This window comes from Pollicipes pollicipes, unplaced genomic scaffold (assembly GCF_011947565.3).
Source record: "Pollicipes pollicipes isolate AB1234 unplaced genomic scaffold, Ppol_2.1 Scaffold_1397;HRSCAF=1633_pilon_pilon_pilon, whole genome shotgun sequence".
NCBI lineage: Eukaryota > Metazoa > Arthropoda > Thecostraca > Pollicipedomorpha > Pollicipedidae > Pollicipes > Pollicipes pollicipes.
The window spans coordinates 4,660-20,376 of record NW_023595933.1 but is presented as its reverse complement, the minus strand read 5'-3'; positions in this window follow the sequence as shown (position 1 = coordinate 20,376).

Genomic DNA, 15,717 nt, shown 5'->3' with positions numbered 1-15,717 from the left:
AGGACAGTGGTCACCTCCCTGCGAGCAGTGCAGCAGACACCGCCGCGCGGCCGAGCAGCGGCGGTCTCGTGTCCGTGACCGGGTCGCCCGGAGCCGCTGTGACGCCGCTGTGGCGCGTCGGCCCAGCTCGCTGCCGTGTAAGTGACGCCATCGGTCGGGCCCGTGACCGGCAGCAGCCGCCTGGCGTTGCAGTGCTCATCAGACGCCCGGCCGGCCTCACAGCGTTCCAAGTGGCGCTGGTGACTGTGCTCGGCACGCTCGGCGGCTTCTACATCTGGCGGCCGGGCTTCGTGCAGCGCCGGGAACCCGAGGCACCGCCCCCGCAGCAGCAGCCGCCGCCGCCGCCGCCGCCGCCCACACGGTGAGGCGGGCTCGCAGCCGGCCCAGCCGGACGGTCTTGAGGAAGACAGCGCGATGCTGCCTTTAGTTCACGTTGAGGACGTTGCGTTTGTGAACTGCTTGCAGTGTCAGTAATGAACTACCGGGCGTGACGGGATCGCCGATCCAATGACTGTCCCAATGGGTGGGGGATGCATTTTAGCCGAGTCAGGATGAGATGCAGTTCGCTACAAACGGCGGCTTTCTTCAATGTTTTTTCCGAACTAATATCAACGGGAGAAAGCAGGACTGATCTGCCGCACACAGGCCATTTGAAATATTCTCGCAGAGCCGCAGCGCGCGCGCTGACGACTGTTTGCTCCTCTCGCAGATGACGCTGCTGTCTGGCGTGCTGAAGGCAGCCGCCGTGGGCCTGGCCGTGATCGGTACCGTGGGTGTGGTGCTGCCCACCATGCGCCGGAGCCGCTGCCGGGACGCCGAGGAAGACATGGCCCGGCTGATGAGCCGCCGGGAGCAGCCCGAGGCGGCCCGCCGCCGCGCTGGCGACGGCTAGCGGCGGCCTGCGGTCGCGGCGTGTAGTGGGGCGCTAGGCGCGGTAGGGCGGCGGGGTTGTGATACCGATAGCAGTGGATGTTGGTGACGAATCTGAGGCTCTGCCACTGGAGAGAGTGGGGGTGTGATCAGTGCGGGGTCAAGCGAAGTGCCGTGGATCACGCGGCTTACAAAGTGCTTTGGAGGCTCGTCATCCACAGAATCGCGAAACATTGACAGACGGTTGATCGTGTGACGTAGTTGTTGTGCGGAAATATAGAGCACGCAAGCTCTCGTACCGTAAAGATGCCCTTCTAAACTGTCGCTGCCAAACCGTCCTGCGCGAGCTGGCGCGGTCGATGCCATGGCGCTTTGGTGGCGACCGGCCACGTAGTAGCAGATTGGCAAGCTAGAACTTTCTAAGACAGCTCACAGATGGCGCAAGTGGGGCCACGGGCTTAGGAATGTTAACGATGGGGCGGCCTTCCTCAGCTCAAATTGGGCATTTTGTCTGCCGCGGCAGATTCCATCTGATCCCGACGTTCTTGGGTTAGCTGAACAAATGTCCTGGCTGTGACAGACGGATGCGCTGACTAAAACTGTCGTTTGAGGATTCATGCGCGCGAGGGGATTTTGGGCTTGTAACAAGTGGCTCATCTTCAGCGTGGCACGAGTGATGTGACGCATGAGTTATATCGTCATATAGATGGTGCTGGGGCGTAACCTCATGGAGCATGCTGTCTTAGAAAGTTGGAAATGCGTTTCATTATTAACACATTGCAGCATTCATCGGTTGGTATGGCCGCGGGTGCGCTGAACTGGTGGTGAAAGGCATCCGATTGCGTGTTGGTAATCAACGAAATAAGTATTTTGTCGGATATTTGGCTAGAAAGCCACGACCAACGAGTCATGCAAGATGACGCACCCAGGAGAACCCAAATTAAGTCGTAGATCCTTCTATTTTCTCTTCGTCACTTGGGTCGTCGTTTTGGGATTCTGGACCGATGCCCGCGATGCCATTTCGATGCAGCATGCGTCGTGGCGCTCGTAGGCAGTGTCGACGGTACCGATAAGTGTCGCATCATCGCACATAAATACCAACAAGAAAGCTCATTAGATCGGTGGAGGTAACAGAAAGATAGAGCACAACGAGGGAAACAGCTTGAAGAAGTGTTGTTCACGCGACGAAGAGGCGTGGGGACCCGCAAATTCCAGCGGTCAACGTTGTGGTCTGCCGTGTAAGTGCCACTTCCAGGTGCAATCCTAAGGCGTCATAGGGATCACACGGGCTTGTACTGACTACATGTCCTCGGCTGCGGTGGCTGCAGGTTCTGATTCCGCTTGAGCATGACGTCCGTGGGACTTGCCGTGCTCAGGGCTGATGTCTTGCGGTGCCGAGAACGCTCAGCTAGGTACGACAGCGGCGTATGCCTAAGGAAATATCCGAGGGTCGTCCAAAAAGTCTGCCACGACCATATTAAGTGTCGCACGCGTCTCATCAGGGCTTCACAGCGCAATATGGTGCTGACAATGTTTCGACAGGCCGGTACGCCTCCTCTGAATAAAGCTTTTCATGAGCCACCGCGCTATGACTAATCAAGAAGAGGTCGGATCACATAACGCTAACGTAACGATAACGTAGCGTAGAAAAAACCGGGCACGGCACAGTGGCGGGGCATAATTCTGCTCCCATTGCTGACGAGATGCCTATTGTCGACTTCTTGAGAAAAAACTTGCCTTGCTTCACTCCCCGCGTCCGCCTTTTTTTTCTTCGTCGCGTGGTGACATTTGCGCAAATATGCAAGGCTTAATGGAATGGTGAAAAATAGCTGCTAACCGCGGCCAGATGGGCCTCTCCTTGCTGCATCTGCCACCGTTCCTGGCCAATGAAGACACGGCTCCGGGTGTCGAAATCGGCCCGGTGGGTGTACTTCTGCCTCGGAGCCGGCGTCATTCCGGCGCTGCCCGGGCGTCCCATACCGCTACGTGCCCAGCTCACCTGCCTCCCACGTGACCCGGGCGTCCCAGTCCACTCCGTGCCCAGCTCACCTGCCTCCCACGTGGCCCGGGCGTCCCAGTCCACTCCGCGTCCAGCTTACCTGCCTCCCACGTGGCCCGGGCGTCCCAGTCCACTCCGTGCCCAGCTCACCTGCCTCCCACGTGACTCCGTGCCCAGCTCACCTGCCTCCCACAGGGCCCGAGCGTCCCATCCCGCTCTAGCGTCCCAGTCCGCTCCCGCCCAGTTCACTTGCCCCCCACATGATCCCAGGTTGGCTCCAGGGCGCGGCGCGCTCAGTTCGCGCGAATTTAATCTGCGTAGCGCGGGCGGCCGACGGAGTTTTGTTGTCTGTCGTCTGCACCTGGGGCTGTCGGATGAGACGACGGCGGCGCTTCCGTGCCGCGCTGCTGCGAAACGCCGCCGGGCGAGTAAATCACCCGACGGCATAGACTCCCGGCTTCCACCAATCTCCGCTCTGACACGAAGTTTGCTGTTGGATGTCTCAGCGCTGGGAACGGCGTTTGCGAAACAGGCTGAAATTTTTCGTTGTGACGAGCTTATTGTCGCTGAAGCCTGCCCTTTCCACCAAATAAAGACGACACGAGACGCGAGGTCTCACCATAAAGCTGCTGAACGGAGATGGAGCGTTTAGATATAACCAACAATAGCACATGACATCTGAAATATGTCCATCCCTTTAAATGAATATAAATCATATATCGTAACATGCGTTGGGAGAGATTTGGCACGGTTTGGAAAAAAAGACATCAGTTTGTCTCCGCCCAACGTCTCGGCGGAGGCAAACTGATGTCTTTAGAGAGAGAGATGTGGTCGAGCCAAAGGCACGACGGTGCGGCCACGGGGCATGGAGAGCGAGAGTTCTGACATGAAACAAGCGTGCATTTGTTGCAGCCAATTTCAAAACCAACACAGCACGAGGATTTCTTAACAATTGCAGAACATGCATTTAAGGACATGGCAGATGCACCACAGAGCCTCTCCAACGTGCGTTAATAGAATGTCAGTGTGTCTTACCCCGAGCCTAAGCTACAGCTGTCAGTTATTGGCGTCTGGCTGCGTTCAGCAGCTTAAGCGCAGGTGCGCAGCGCTCCAAAGATCCACGACAAATCAGGGCTCGCGCAGTAGCGTTCCGTTCCCGCTGAGCTGTTGGCCACTTGTTCAGTCCCATGTCCGCATGTCCGGGCCATGCAGGGGCCGCTCAAACATTCCTGGTGCTGTATTCGCGGCACTGAAGAAGGCATAAGTGGTTACAAGGAGCAATGAATGGAACAATGCCAACAATGAAACAATGGGTAAAAGCTGCAGATACCCCGGGGCAGTATTCTAGGAAAATACGGTATGTGCCATGTGCCATGAAAATCTGATCCCAGTTTGTTCTATTTTCTTGCGCCTTTTCACTTACCTGAATCTAAAAGCATTGAGCACTGACATTTACTTTTAAATCGCGTTCTTTGCCGGGCCAACCTCTTTCGTGTACCCCATAAGCCGACCGACTCGTTTCACGGCCGTGGCATTTCAGAGCGACGATGAGGATATAGAAGGATATGTTTTAGAGCGACGATAATGATGTCAAGAAGATAAGCACATGCTCTTGAATGTAAGCGCGTCCGTGAGTGCATTTGTGAGTTTGCAGTAGTTTAAATGAATTACATCTAGCTCGTTTGAAATAGTTCAAAGCCGTCCGTGTGGCCTACAGCAGCACAGTCGTTAACAACTTCAATAAAATCACATTCGTTCGTGGACAGAACGGGCAACGATCGGACGCGTGTCAAAAATGGCTTGTCGGGCATCAGAAACCTCAAAATTCACAAGCATATTCTACACATTTTGAAGGAGGTGTTCCGCATTTGCATGGGTTTTTGAACCGACGTATTCACTTTGAAGGTCATTCGGTATAGTTCACAGCCCTACTCTTTAATGCCTAAGCCCTTCTAGTTTCTGAGCTACACGCCCGCGAAGATGTGTAGACTTTTTCGGGGAGACCGTTTTATAGTTACCCAAGCATCCATGACACTGGGATAACGTCACTAAAATTCTGCTATTCCGTTGGCGATGTGATGATTAAGGCCAAGAAAAAAAAAATTGTCGAATCGTTCCTATCTGGCGTCCATGAGCACGATTTCCAGATATAACGACCGTCAATTGGCTCTCAATTTGCGTTGTGCAATGCACGATAACGCAAACAAACAAAGACGTATTGCGGTGTATATGTACTAAACAGACGAACTGTATTGTTTGGGGCAGCTTTTTCCAGTTAAACGTATGGCAACAGCTATGTCAGCTCATTTCATCACATCTGATGCTTGTTTCAATGTCTTGAAATGTGGAGCCTTTCCTCACAAGGCACTGAGAAAGAAAACTTACAGGGCTGTGGGCCCTGTGTCGAAAACAACGCAACACGGTTCCCGCCGCAGGACTGGTGGGCATGGCTGGTCAGTGCGTCTTTGGACAGGGTGTAATATGGCTGCACAACCACATGATCATCCTCAGTGTGGACATTCACGAAGCGTCAAACCAAGTACAGGGGACAAAATAGTATTTATTGACAAAATTGCAATTGGCACGCCCATACCAGTAAACACACCTACACACCTCTCCTTGCAAAACAAGGTGCATATGAGTTTTATCGCATGACATGAATTGAGACGCGCCGCTGGAGATCGCGACATGTCTCCATGAATTTTCCAAAAGGATTTCTCTTTAGCCATGGCCGGTTGTGTCAAGTTTTGTCTTCAATGTAGATTCAGGGGGCGGTGAGTACTACCTAGATGTACTCCCAGTGCAGGACGGTTTTAATCTATAACGTTACGGATGTAAACACAAAAAAGTTGCAACATTCCATGTGTTATGAGTTTAAAGTTTTCATATTGAGATAACGGCTTTCAACATACCAGGAGGTACTGCTTAAACGATTCTGTAGTGGTAATTTACCATTACTTGAGACTACAACGCCGTTTCCACAGTTTCTCCTGGTTTATTGAAGGTTGTTAACACAACATAACAACCTTGACTGGGCATCTGAAAAACCGGGGGCTGAAGACCAGTCTTTCTCATAGGAAACAATCCGGATGACTGTTTTTCTGTACAATAACTGCTTCCTCAAAGAAATTTGTTCAGCCCGCTCTAGGTAAACAGAAATAAAAAGCCTGTTTTGGTGACCTTAATTCATGTAAACTACCCATCCATTACAACGCTGCTAAAAACGTCTCCCTTTGTGGGCCAGAAAATGCTGCTGCTGAATCTTTTATGATTATGCTGAATCAACCCAGCTGGAGGCTTGGAGGCCGCTTGTCACATTGACGTACTCTTGGTAGCACCACAGTCCAGAAATGTCCACAAAGGGCCACTAGTTCCTCCATCATTCTCCTACTGTACAGCATTAGCAAAAGCCACGGAAAACATGAGTAGTTGTGCAAGGTGCGAAGGTTGAAGACGGACTGCACCAGATAGGCCGTTTGGTTGCTGCGGAGCTGCAGAAGGTTGGCAGTTTCTCTTTTACATCTGTGGACAGATGCACGCCCAACAACTACTTTATTGCGTGCGCTATCGCAGGTGAAGTTTAACTTTTAATGGCGTCATCGTCTGACGGTCACCAAAGGCGGGAACTGGTACATGTGTAGAAGCGTCCCGCAGGCTAAATGCAGCTATGTATACTTTCCATAAGCAAACTTACGTTTGTTATCGTGTACTGCCTGGTTTTGCTTAGTCCAGAAGTTATGATTGGATCGGGACATACTGCTGGCATCATGCAGTGATATCCGACTGATCTTATTCATTCAGTCATTCATGCATACTACATTCATTACGTGTTTGAAGTTCACATTCACATGTTCATAGCAGCTTAATCAACTCGTTGTAGGCATGCCCGGTTAGCTAGGAATGCCGAGCAGCCAATTATACTTGACGAGTCCTAAAATGCCGGTCTCATAGCCTTCTATCGTACCACACAGGACATGACGTAACGCTCGCTCGAGGTTATAACTGTGCCGAACTGTGCCGTGGATGACTGTGATGATACGACGGCGCCCGCGTGTTGAGCCGGGCCGCGTCATTACGGCGGGGCCCGCTGTGCTGAGCCGAGCCGTGCCGTTACAGCGGCGCCTGCTGTGCTGAGCCGAGCCGTGCTGTTACGGCGGCACCCGCTGCGCTGAGCTGAGCTTTGTCGTTACGGCGGCGCGGGCCCCGGTTCAAACAACAGGGCGCACACCGCTTGGCCGCCAACAGGGCGCGATGTGACCTGCCTGAACAGACAGCCTGGCGGCCAGGAGGGCTTGTCGTTGTCATGATCTGTCTTGGTTTTTGTCTGCCGCCACGGCGCCCGGGATAGGTACGCGGAGCTAGCTGTCGACAGTGGGAGAGGGTTGGGCTTTGGGCGGTGCTCCGGCTTTTCACGGGTCGAGTCCGCCGCGGGCCGCCTGCAATGAAAGGCCATGGTCCCAATTGCAGCGACATCGGACATCTGTTTTTAAGGAAGACTGTGTGCCTGAGACGTTCTCCTTTATCATTGCACAGCCTGGCAAGAAACTATCATAGAGTCGCCCCGGTTCACGCTCCAGCCGAACGCCTCCAGTAAAGACCACGCTGGTAAATGCTTTCATATACGTGACTATCTACTTAGTTTTGTTCATGTGTTGCTAACTCGACATCACTGCTCTCAGGGTTGTAAGGAAGATTTCGTCATGGCGGGGGTGCAACTCAAGCAAATCGCTGAAAACCCGGTTAAATGCGCTACACGGTTCTCTAGTTTGCGTCTAATGCAATATCATCTTATATTACGCCTCCACCTTTACATTTTAACTTTCAACATTTGGTCACGTATATATGAACACTCGCCCTGATAGGGGGTGGGGTGGGGCGAGACAGGCTTCCCGAATGTTTTTTGAGGAAAGGTTTTTTCACTTATTGTTAGATCAGACGCGTATGATTTGATCAGCAGTACCAGCCTTCTCGAAATCCTTCTCAAAAGCTCAGAATTTCGCCTTGAAGCAACCGTTCCTCCAATAGAATTCTCAATGGATTCCGCGCGCCACTATGAAAGCAATGCCTTTCATTTGCCTTGCCTTTTCCAACGGACGCACTCTGTAATGTTGACAACACGCTAATTTGTTAAAATGTTTGTCTACTACATACCACGAATACCTCAAAAGACAATGCTGAGATAAAAATATATGCGAACATGAGACCATTATCACGCGGATTTAACAAAACGTCATACTTTAACTTTGATTTCTCCCCGCGGCGTCAACCACAGTGGCTGTTTTCGATAGATTCATTTTCGAACAGATTCAGCACGCTTCGAGTTTGGCCCCTGTCAGAACCGATTGAGTGCTTGTGATCGTATTGACCTCCGGTGGCCGTTGTGGCATTTAAATGTCAGTCCTGGAAAAAACGGACAGATGACAGCCCCCCGCGGTCAAAAGCGTCCACTCGCCCACGAGCGTGGGAGACTCGAACCAACGCCTGTCCATCATGAAAATAAACTGCAACCCCTCATTTTTCAAAGTTCTATTACACATCTTTTTCACAACATGATGAGTGCGATGAAATTGAGCGCTTACAAGAATGAAAGAGAAAAAAATATGTTTCAGTGGTCTGCACCTTTTAAGCACCGCCGTGTGAGGAAGCAGTTTGTGGGCGATTTGTGCGCACACTCCACTGCCTCCCAGTTTTTTGAAGGGTCATTTTAGCTCATTTTAGCTCAAGATGCTCCTCGGCCTTACTGCGCCGTCTCAGCATAAGAAATCAACCGTTCACTGTAAGCGTAAACTGACCATATGAACACTGTATGACATCATGTAACAGTCAAGCTAAAGCACTATGTTACAGCTATCGTGGTTTGAAAACTAAGGAAGTCGAATCATCGCTGTGCTAACTTCGTTACAGCCAAAGTGTCGCGGCTTGCCTTTAAATGCGCCATTACGGCATTGTGCATTGCCTATCATCTGGGTTCGTGTTCCGATGTGTCCTAGTCGGAGGGATTGTGGTGAGGTGTAAGTATGGGCTAATTTGAATATAAAACTCGGTGGGTGAGTGATGCGATTTTGAGAAGTGTGATTGGAAGCTGGCTACATACCTTGGCCGTATCTGAAATTTAGTTTTGGCTCTGGGGGAGAGAACAAAAATATTGAAATCACGGCTTGTAGTGAGAACAAAATAACTCCAGTGAATTTGCACTGCATTCACAGCTGGCACTAAAGAACATTCTTTGGCAGCAGATGACAGTAAACACCATGCTCTAGCTGGTCTCAGTCATTGCCAAAGACCATCGGTAATTGGCTTCTTGCAACTCTTAAATTTTCTAGTTTCCTAATTAAGTGCTTCCTTCCTAAGTCTATGCTCATACCTACTGTATTTTGTCAAGGCCGCAGAGCTGATAGAAAGCTGTTGACATTGATAACTCTATTGTAAAGGCGTCAGTCCCAATAAAGACTGAGAGAAGCAGATGCTTAAAATGCTGTGCACCTGTTGCACCATTCCCTGGAGCACATAATGCTAAGTTTATGATTAAAATGTCATGCAAGTCACAATATAAATAGGAGCATCTGGAGCATAGTAGTTAGTACAGCTGCATTCTAGCCATGACATAATCTTTCTCACTCAGAGGAAAGATTCTGGGGCAATGTGATGCCCGCCCAGGTTTTTACTGACCTAGATGCACTTAATTTGGGAACAAGTGCGTAGCTCCCTTTTTAGCTGGATGGGATACCAGTCCCTCCCCAACTTTGGGAAAAAAACTTTGTCAAAATCAGGGAGAACATGGTTTGCACCATTTGTTTGGGATTAAAGGCTTCTCTGCTCACTCGCTCCGCAAAGTTATGCACAAAACTACACCTGGGACGACAGGCTGCTGCGTGATCAGGGCCGGGAGGCCAACGCAGCAGGCGCGAAGGAATCATTTCCTCCTCACAGAGCAATCCAGCCGCGGAAAGTTAGCATCACCACACCTACTCACCTGCGTTGAGTCTTATACAATACTTTTCTCAGTGTATGACGCTTAGCTAAATTTATGTATTGCCTTTATCTATACTACCAACCAGTCGCGCTATCACCGCTCCGCGCGCGGCTCCTCCAAAACAAGGTCGGTCGGCTACCTTAATGGCGCGCACGGAATGGTAGTCTTCGACGACAGAGCCGCTGTAGTTTATTTATCGGTTTTGATATTGCTTTTTAGGACATTATTTATTTTATAAAAATAATCGTCAAAACCCGGCTAAAATAAAAGGTAGGCCTCTAAAAACGTAAATAATCGTATAAAAAACCAGTAAAAGTTCTGCTCTACGAAAAACAACGAGCCCTGCTTTAGCTCCACACTCAGCTTATGATTCTGTGGCGACCCTCTGTAAATCGCTAGAAAAAAAACTCCATGCTTTTGTTTAATGACCCTCTTCTGCATTTTCATCTCGTATTCAGCTCGGAATTCTTGGTGGAGAATACGCCTTCTCTCCAATGCCAAATCCTCCCCAAGCCCCGCAGGGACACCGGCTTCGGCCGGTGTAGGGGACTAGCGCCCTCTCGGGTCCCAGCTCCGGTAACGGGTGGACAGCGAAAGCTGTTCCTCTCAGGGCATAGCGACCCTGCCGGCACGTGGGCTCCCGCTCCTTGTCCCGCCCGCTCCCTTCCCACTATTTGCTTTCCCGCATCCGGCCCACTCATCACTCCTAATCCTCGTTTTATCAGGGTCGCCGTGCCCCCTCGCTCGCGTCCCCGGGTTCATCGGATCCTGGTGGCTGAGGGGCGCGTCGTGCGAGTCAGTCGCGGCGCATCCCAACAATCCACTTTGGTCAAGATATCTGGGGGCGCGTGGGGCCCGTGGGGCCCCACACCGGTCTAGCGGCTTGTCGCTTGCACTGCGGCTGGGTGCTCCGTGCGGGTCTCCGCTTGGGGCGCCCGGCCGTGCGCAGCGGCTTAAGGGGTCAAGGGGCGGCGGCGCTGAACCACGGTCAGGACGGGGAGTGGTCTCCCCGGTTACACCTGGCCGTGTGGGAGACGTCGTTCGCCCCGTATAGCACCGGAGTAGCCCTGGCAGCGACCATCTCCCGAGGGGTGTTGGGCCGTCCCCAAGTTGGGCTCCGTGGTGGCTGGGGAGCCCCGGTGCCGAAAGAAAATCTACTTTGCATGACATACTCCAACTCTAAAAACACCCGTCTTCCGAAAGAGGATCGGACCGCGATAACCCAAGGGCGTAGAAGAGACTGTTAACCCTGGACCACGGATCCACGTCTTCGAAAGTGATCAGGTTAGGTTGGCGTCCCTGTCACCGTTTCAGAGACGAAATGGCTGCGGCTGATTGGGAAAAAATCGTCAGATGTGACAACCTCCGGGATGGAAAAATAGAAGTTGAATTTGCTAGTGACCTGGAGGCGAGTCGGGCTATGGAAGCAACTGAATTTTCGTGCAGTGTTCGAGATGGGGATGGTAAGCGGAAAAAACAGTGTCAATGTCAGCGACACCACACAACACCAAAAATTCGTCCAGGGGCGTGGTCGACTGTCTTGATCTGCGTGACGTTGGCGAGAAGGAGATCGTGGAGGAGCTATCGGAGTTTGGAGTGACCGCTGCTCGGAGAATCCTTGTCAGAAGGGGAGAAGAATTAGTGCTCACACACAACCTCATACTCACGTTCAGTCTCCCTGACTTACCGTCCGAGATACGTGTGGGATACGTCCGCGTGAAAGTTCGTCAGTTTGTGCCTAACCCCATGCGGTGCTATCAATGCCAGCGATTTGGTCACACCAAACCCAACTGTCGGACCCCCGCAGCGTGTGGCAAACGTGCATCCCTCGGGCACATGAGCGAAGTATGTACTTCTGACAAACCCCACTGTGTCAATGGCAGCAAGGACCAAGTTTCCCATACGTCGCACGACCGTGCATGCCCAGCGTGCGCCAAGGAAAAAGAAATCATATCGATTAAAACTTCTGAAAACTTATCTTTCCGTGAGGCTCGAGAACTTTATAACGAAACCTGCCCAAAAATACCGTACGCGTCGAAAGTGAAAACTTCGTTGCCGCGCACTAATGTGATCGGGGAAATGACGGCTATTCAGTTTCTGGAACTCCTAAGGTCATTTGGCCTATCAGTTGTGCCCGCGGTACGCGCGCTGGACTCGCAGCCAGCACCCTAAGCTCCCGGTCCACCAACCGAGCAGTCGATGGCCGCCGTGCTTTTCAAACCTTTCACATTGCTGGAACTGGTGTCTGTCATTAACTTTCTGCGCAGTGTGGAGGAAGGCCCGAATTTCATACATAATGATATGCTCCGGCGACCCCAACCAACAGCAAAACAAGCTATGTTGGGGACATTCAACCAGTTGTGGAAGGCAGGAGAGTTCCCCACGCCTTAGCGTTAGTCGCTAATAGTTCCGCTTCTGAAGCCTGGTAAGAATGGAACGGGTCCGTCGGACTACCGTCCAATTGCGCTTACCTCCGCTATGTGCAAACTTCTGGAGCAGATGGTTCAGACACGATTGCCTTCGTTTTTAGAAAGCAACAATCCATTCTCAAACGTTCAGTGTGGTTTCAGGAAAAACCGTGGCACTATTGATTATCTTTTAGCCTTGGACTCATCTGCGCGCATTTCTTTTAAAGAAAGGCGACACGTAGGAGCTGTGTTCTTCAACATCGAAAGGGCTTACGACACCACCTGGAGATATGTCATCTTACGGAAGCTGTTCCAGTATGGCATACGCAGAGCTATGGGTACCTTCTTTTAAACTTTCTTGCTGACCGTTTCTTCCGAGCCCGTGTTGGTTCCATGCGCTCGAAACGATACACCCAAGAGAACGGCATACGGCAGGGCAGTGTTGTAAGTGTTGCGTTATTCGCTGTCGTGATAAATTATGTCGGGGACAGTCTTCCCCAGGCGATTGGTCGCTCGCTTTTTGTTGATCACCCCGCCATCTGGTGCAGCTCTGCCACGGCAGCGTCCATGTTGCGGTAGTTGCAGTTGACTGTGGCTCGCTTAGAAAGATGGAGCATACTCAACGGGTTACCGTTTTCGACCCCGAAGACAGTCTCCGTCCGCTTTTGTCGATGCCGGCGTCAGTGTCCCGACATGGCGCTTAAGCTTTATGGACAGCCGATCTCCTGCAATACGGCGGCACGGTTTTTGGGGTTGCATTTTGATAAGCGCTTGACCTACAGGGAGCATCTTATCATTCTGCGTGATAAGCGTTTTATGACACCGTTCATATTGAAATGCGTGGCACGAACATCCTACGGAGCAGATCGGAAAACACTTGTATTGTTTTACCGTTCACTGACACGCTCCAAGCTAGACTGTGCGTGTTTTGTATATGATGGCGCATCTGAGTACGTCAAACGTACACTGAATGCGGTTCATCATGCTGCGTTGAGGATCATTACTGGTGCATTTCGTACGTCTCCGACAGCCAGCTTGCGTGTGGAAGCCAACGAACAGTCGCTGGCTACCCGAAGGAAGTTGTTGGGGATGGGGTAAGCTTGCAAGCTCGCGCAATTTCCGAACCAACCAACACATGACGCTGTGTTTTCACGCCACACATCAAATGTTTTTCAACGCGAACAAGCAGCACGTGTGGCACGTTGTGGCACGTGTGTGTGCATATTCGTAATGTTCTTCATGAGAATGGCTTAAGTTTTCGGGGTGTGGCACGCCCACGTAGCCTGTCGACCGCTCCGTGGGTAATAGTATGACCAACTGTCGACGTCTCATTGTCGGAGGTTCGGAAACAAAATATGATTCCGTGTGATGCCAGATTAATAGCTCTGAAACATATCGAAACATATCATTTTCATTTACGTTTTCACATTTACGTATACAGGGGTTCACATTTACGTATACAGACGGCTCCAAAACGGATACGGCGGCTAGTTCCGCTTTTATGTGCGGGCCCCATACGCGATAATTCACACTGCCAGCCCATGCGTCCGTGTATACCACAGAGCCTGTGGCCATCATTAAGGCGCTTTGCTTTATAGAGGTGGTCGAAGACAATCCGCACGTGATTTTGTCGGATTCCTTAAGTGCCCTTTCGGCATTAAGGCGTTTTAATCCGGTAAATCCCCTTATACAGGATATTTTACTGCGTCCCGACTCTCTGTGCCGGGCTGGCAAGACCATAGTATTTTCCTGAATTCCGAGCCCCGTTGGCATTGCGGGAAATGAGCTGGCTGCCGCTGCCGCAAAGCGTGCTACTCTTTGTCCCTGTCACAGAGCGTTTCCAATACCCGCTACATACCTATACCCGACCATCTTTACCTTTTTACGCGGGGAATGACAGAGCATACGTGATGCGATGGGCACCAGTACACCAAAAAACATTAAGCCGATTGTTCAGGAATGGCAGTCACCCTATCGAAAGTGTAGCCAGGAGGAAGTTATCCTGAGTCGCCTGCGGATTGGCCATGTTTATGCTACACATCGATACCTACTATGTCGGGACGAACTACCACGGTTGTCGCCACTGCAACGCCACGCTCACAGTGGAACATGTGCTCGTATGCTGTCCCATCCTGAGCGTTGAGCGTTTCAGGCACTTTGGCCCGGCGACGCTGTGCCTGACGCTCTCCGATTTACTGTGTGACAGCTCACCATATGTCCGACATGCCCTCAGGTTCGTATCGCATGTTTAGTTCTGCACTTTATATACACCCGCCAGAATAGTTCATACCGCGTGTAGGAAGTCTTCAGGCCGCGGAAAATTTATTATCGACATGTTATTATGGGTTCGGGTAGTCGGATATCATTGGTGACGCGTTTCTGTCACGACTCAGCTGTTTCCATTTCTGACTAATATGCATGTTTTTAGCCATTTTACCTCGACCTGGGCACTAAATGCATTTCAAGGAAAGATTGTGCGTGATATGGTAGAGAGATTCGGCTGTAACCCGCAAACAATATCCGTCGTTCAGTCGTGAGTGAGGCGCGCGATTCTGTCCAAGTTGCAGGAACAGCTTGCCTCCATCTGACGTCGTTCACAGAGGACATTTTTTGTAACTTTCCATTGTATATTTGTGGAGGGCAAAATGTCTTGGGGCTGAAAACATCAGGGAACACCCGAGTTTCAGACACTGTACCTTGATGGAGGCATGTACATCAGGGCACACCCAGTTTTGCATAGACGTCTTTCCAACAATGTGTGCAGTGTGTTTGACTGTGAGTGGGGCGTGGGGATAAATATATCTAGATTCTGAACATTTACTCTTTCATCGAGTGAAGATCTTCAGTACACTGCAATTTGCACCTGACGGTAGAATTCCAGCAAGGGGCCTCAGCACTGGGACAGCATCATTGTGAAATTCATTAATTTTTTGTTTGAAATGCACTGAAATGGGACAGATTTAACAACATTTTGTTGGAGCAGCAGGCGCCAGGTGCATGGCGCCTTCAGGATTAACATGTTGCTGACATCTTTGTCACAGCTAGAAGGCTGATTGATTGCTTTATGAAGGCAGTTTCCAATAGGTATACCGAGTTGTTGTCCAATGAAAAAGCGGGCCGCAATCATATGTGGCTTCATGCTCGTGGTGCTTGATTCATACAAGTAATACGTTCTTTGGCAAGATTTGTCATAGAATATGGATACCAACAAGCAAAAGCAGGAAAGGCAAATATTGCTATACAATAGCGATAAAACATACAACATCAAGATAGTGTTGGAGCATTGTATATATGAGGCGAGGCGATAGAACGTTTGGTACTCACTTTTCAGTAGCATGAACAAAACAAAATCCGTGGAACCATTCCTCCTGGTATAAATATATATATATATATATGATATATATATATATATATATATATAGAGATGTATATATATATCTTGGATGTACGTATTAGATGCATAGATT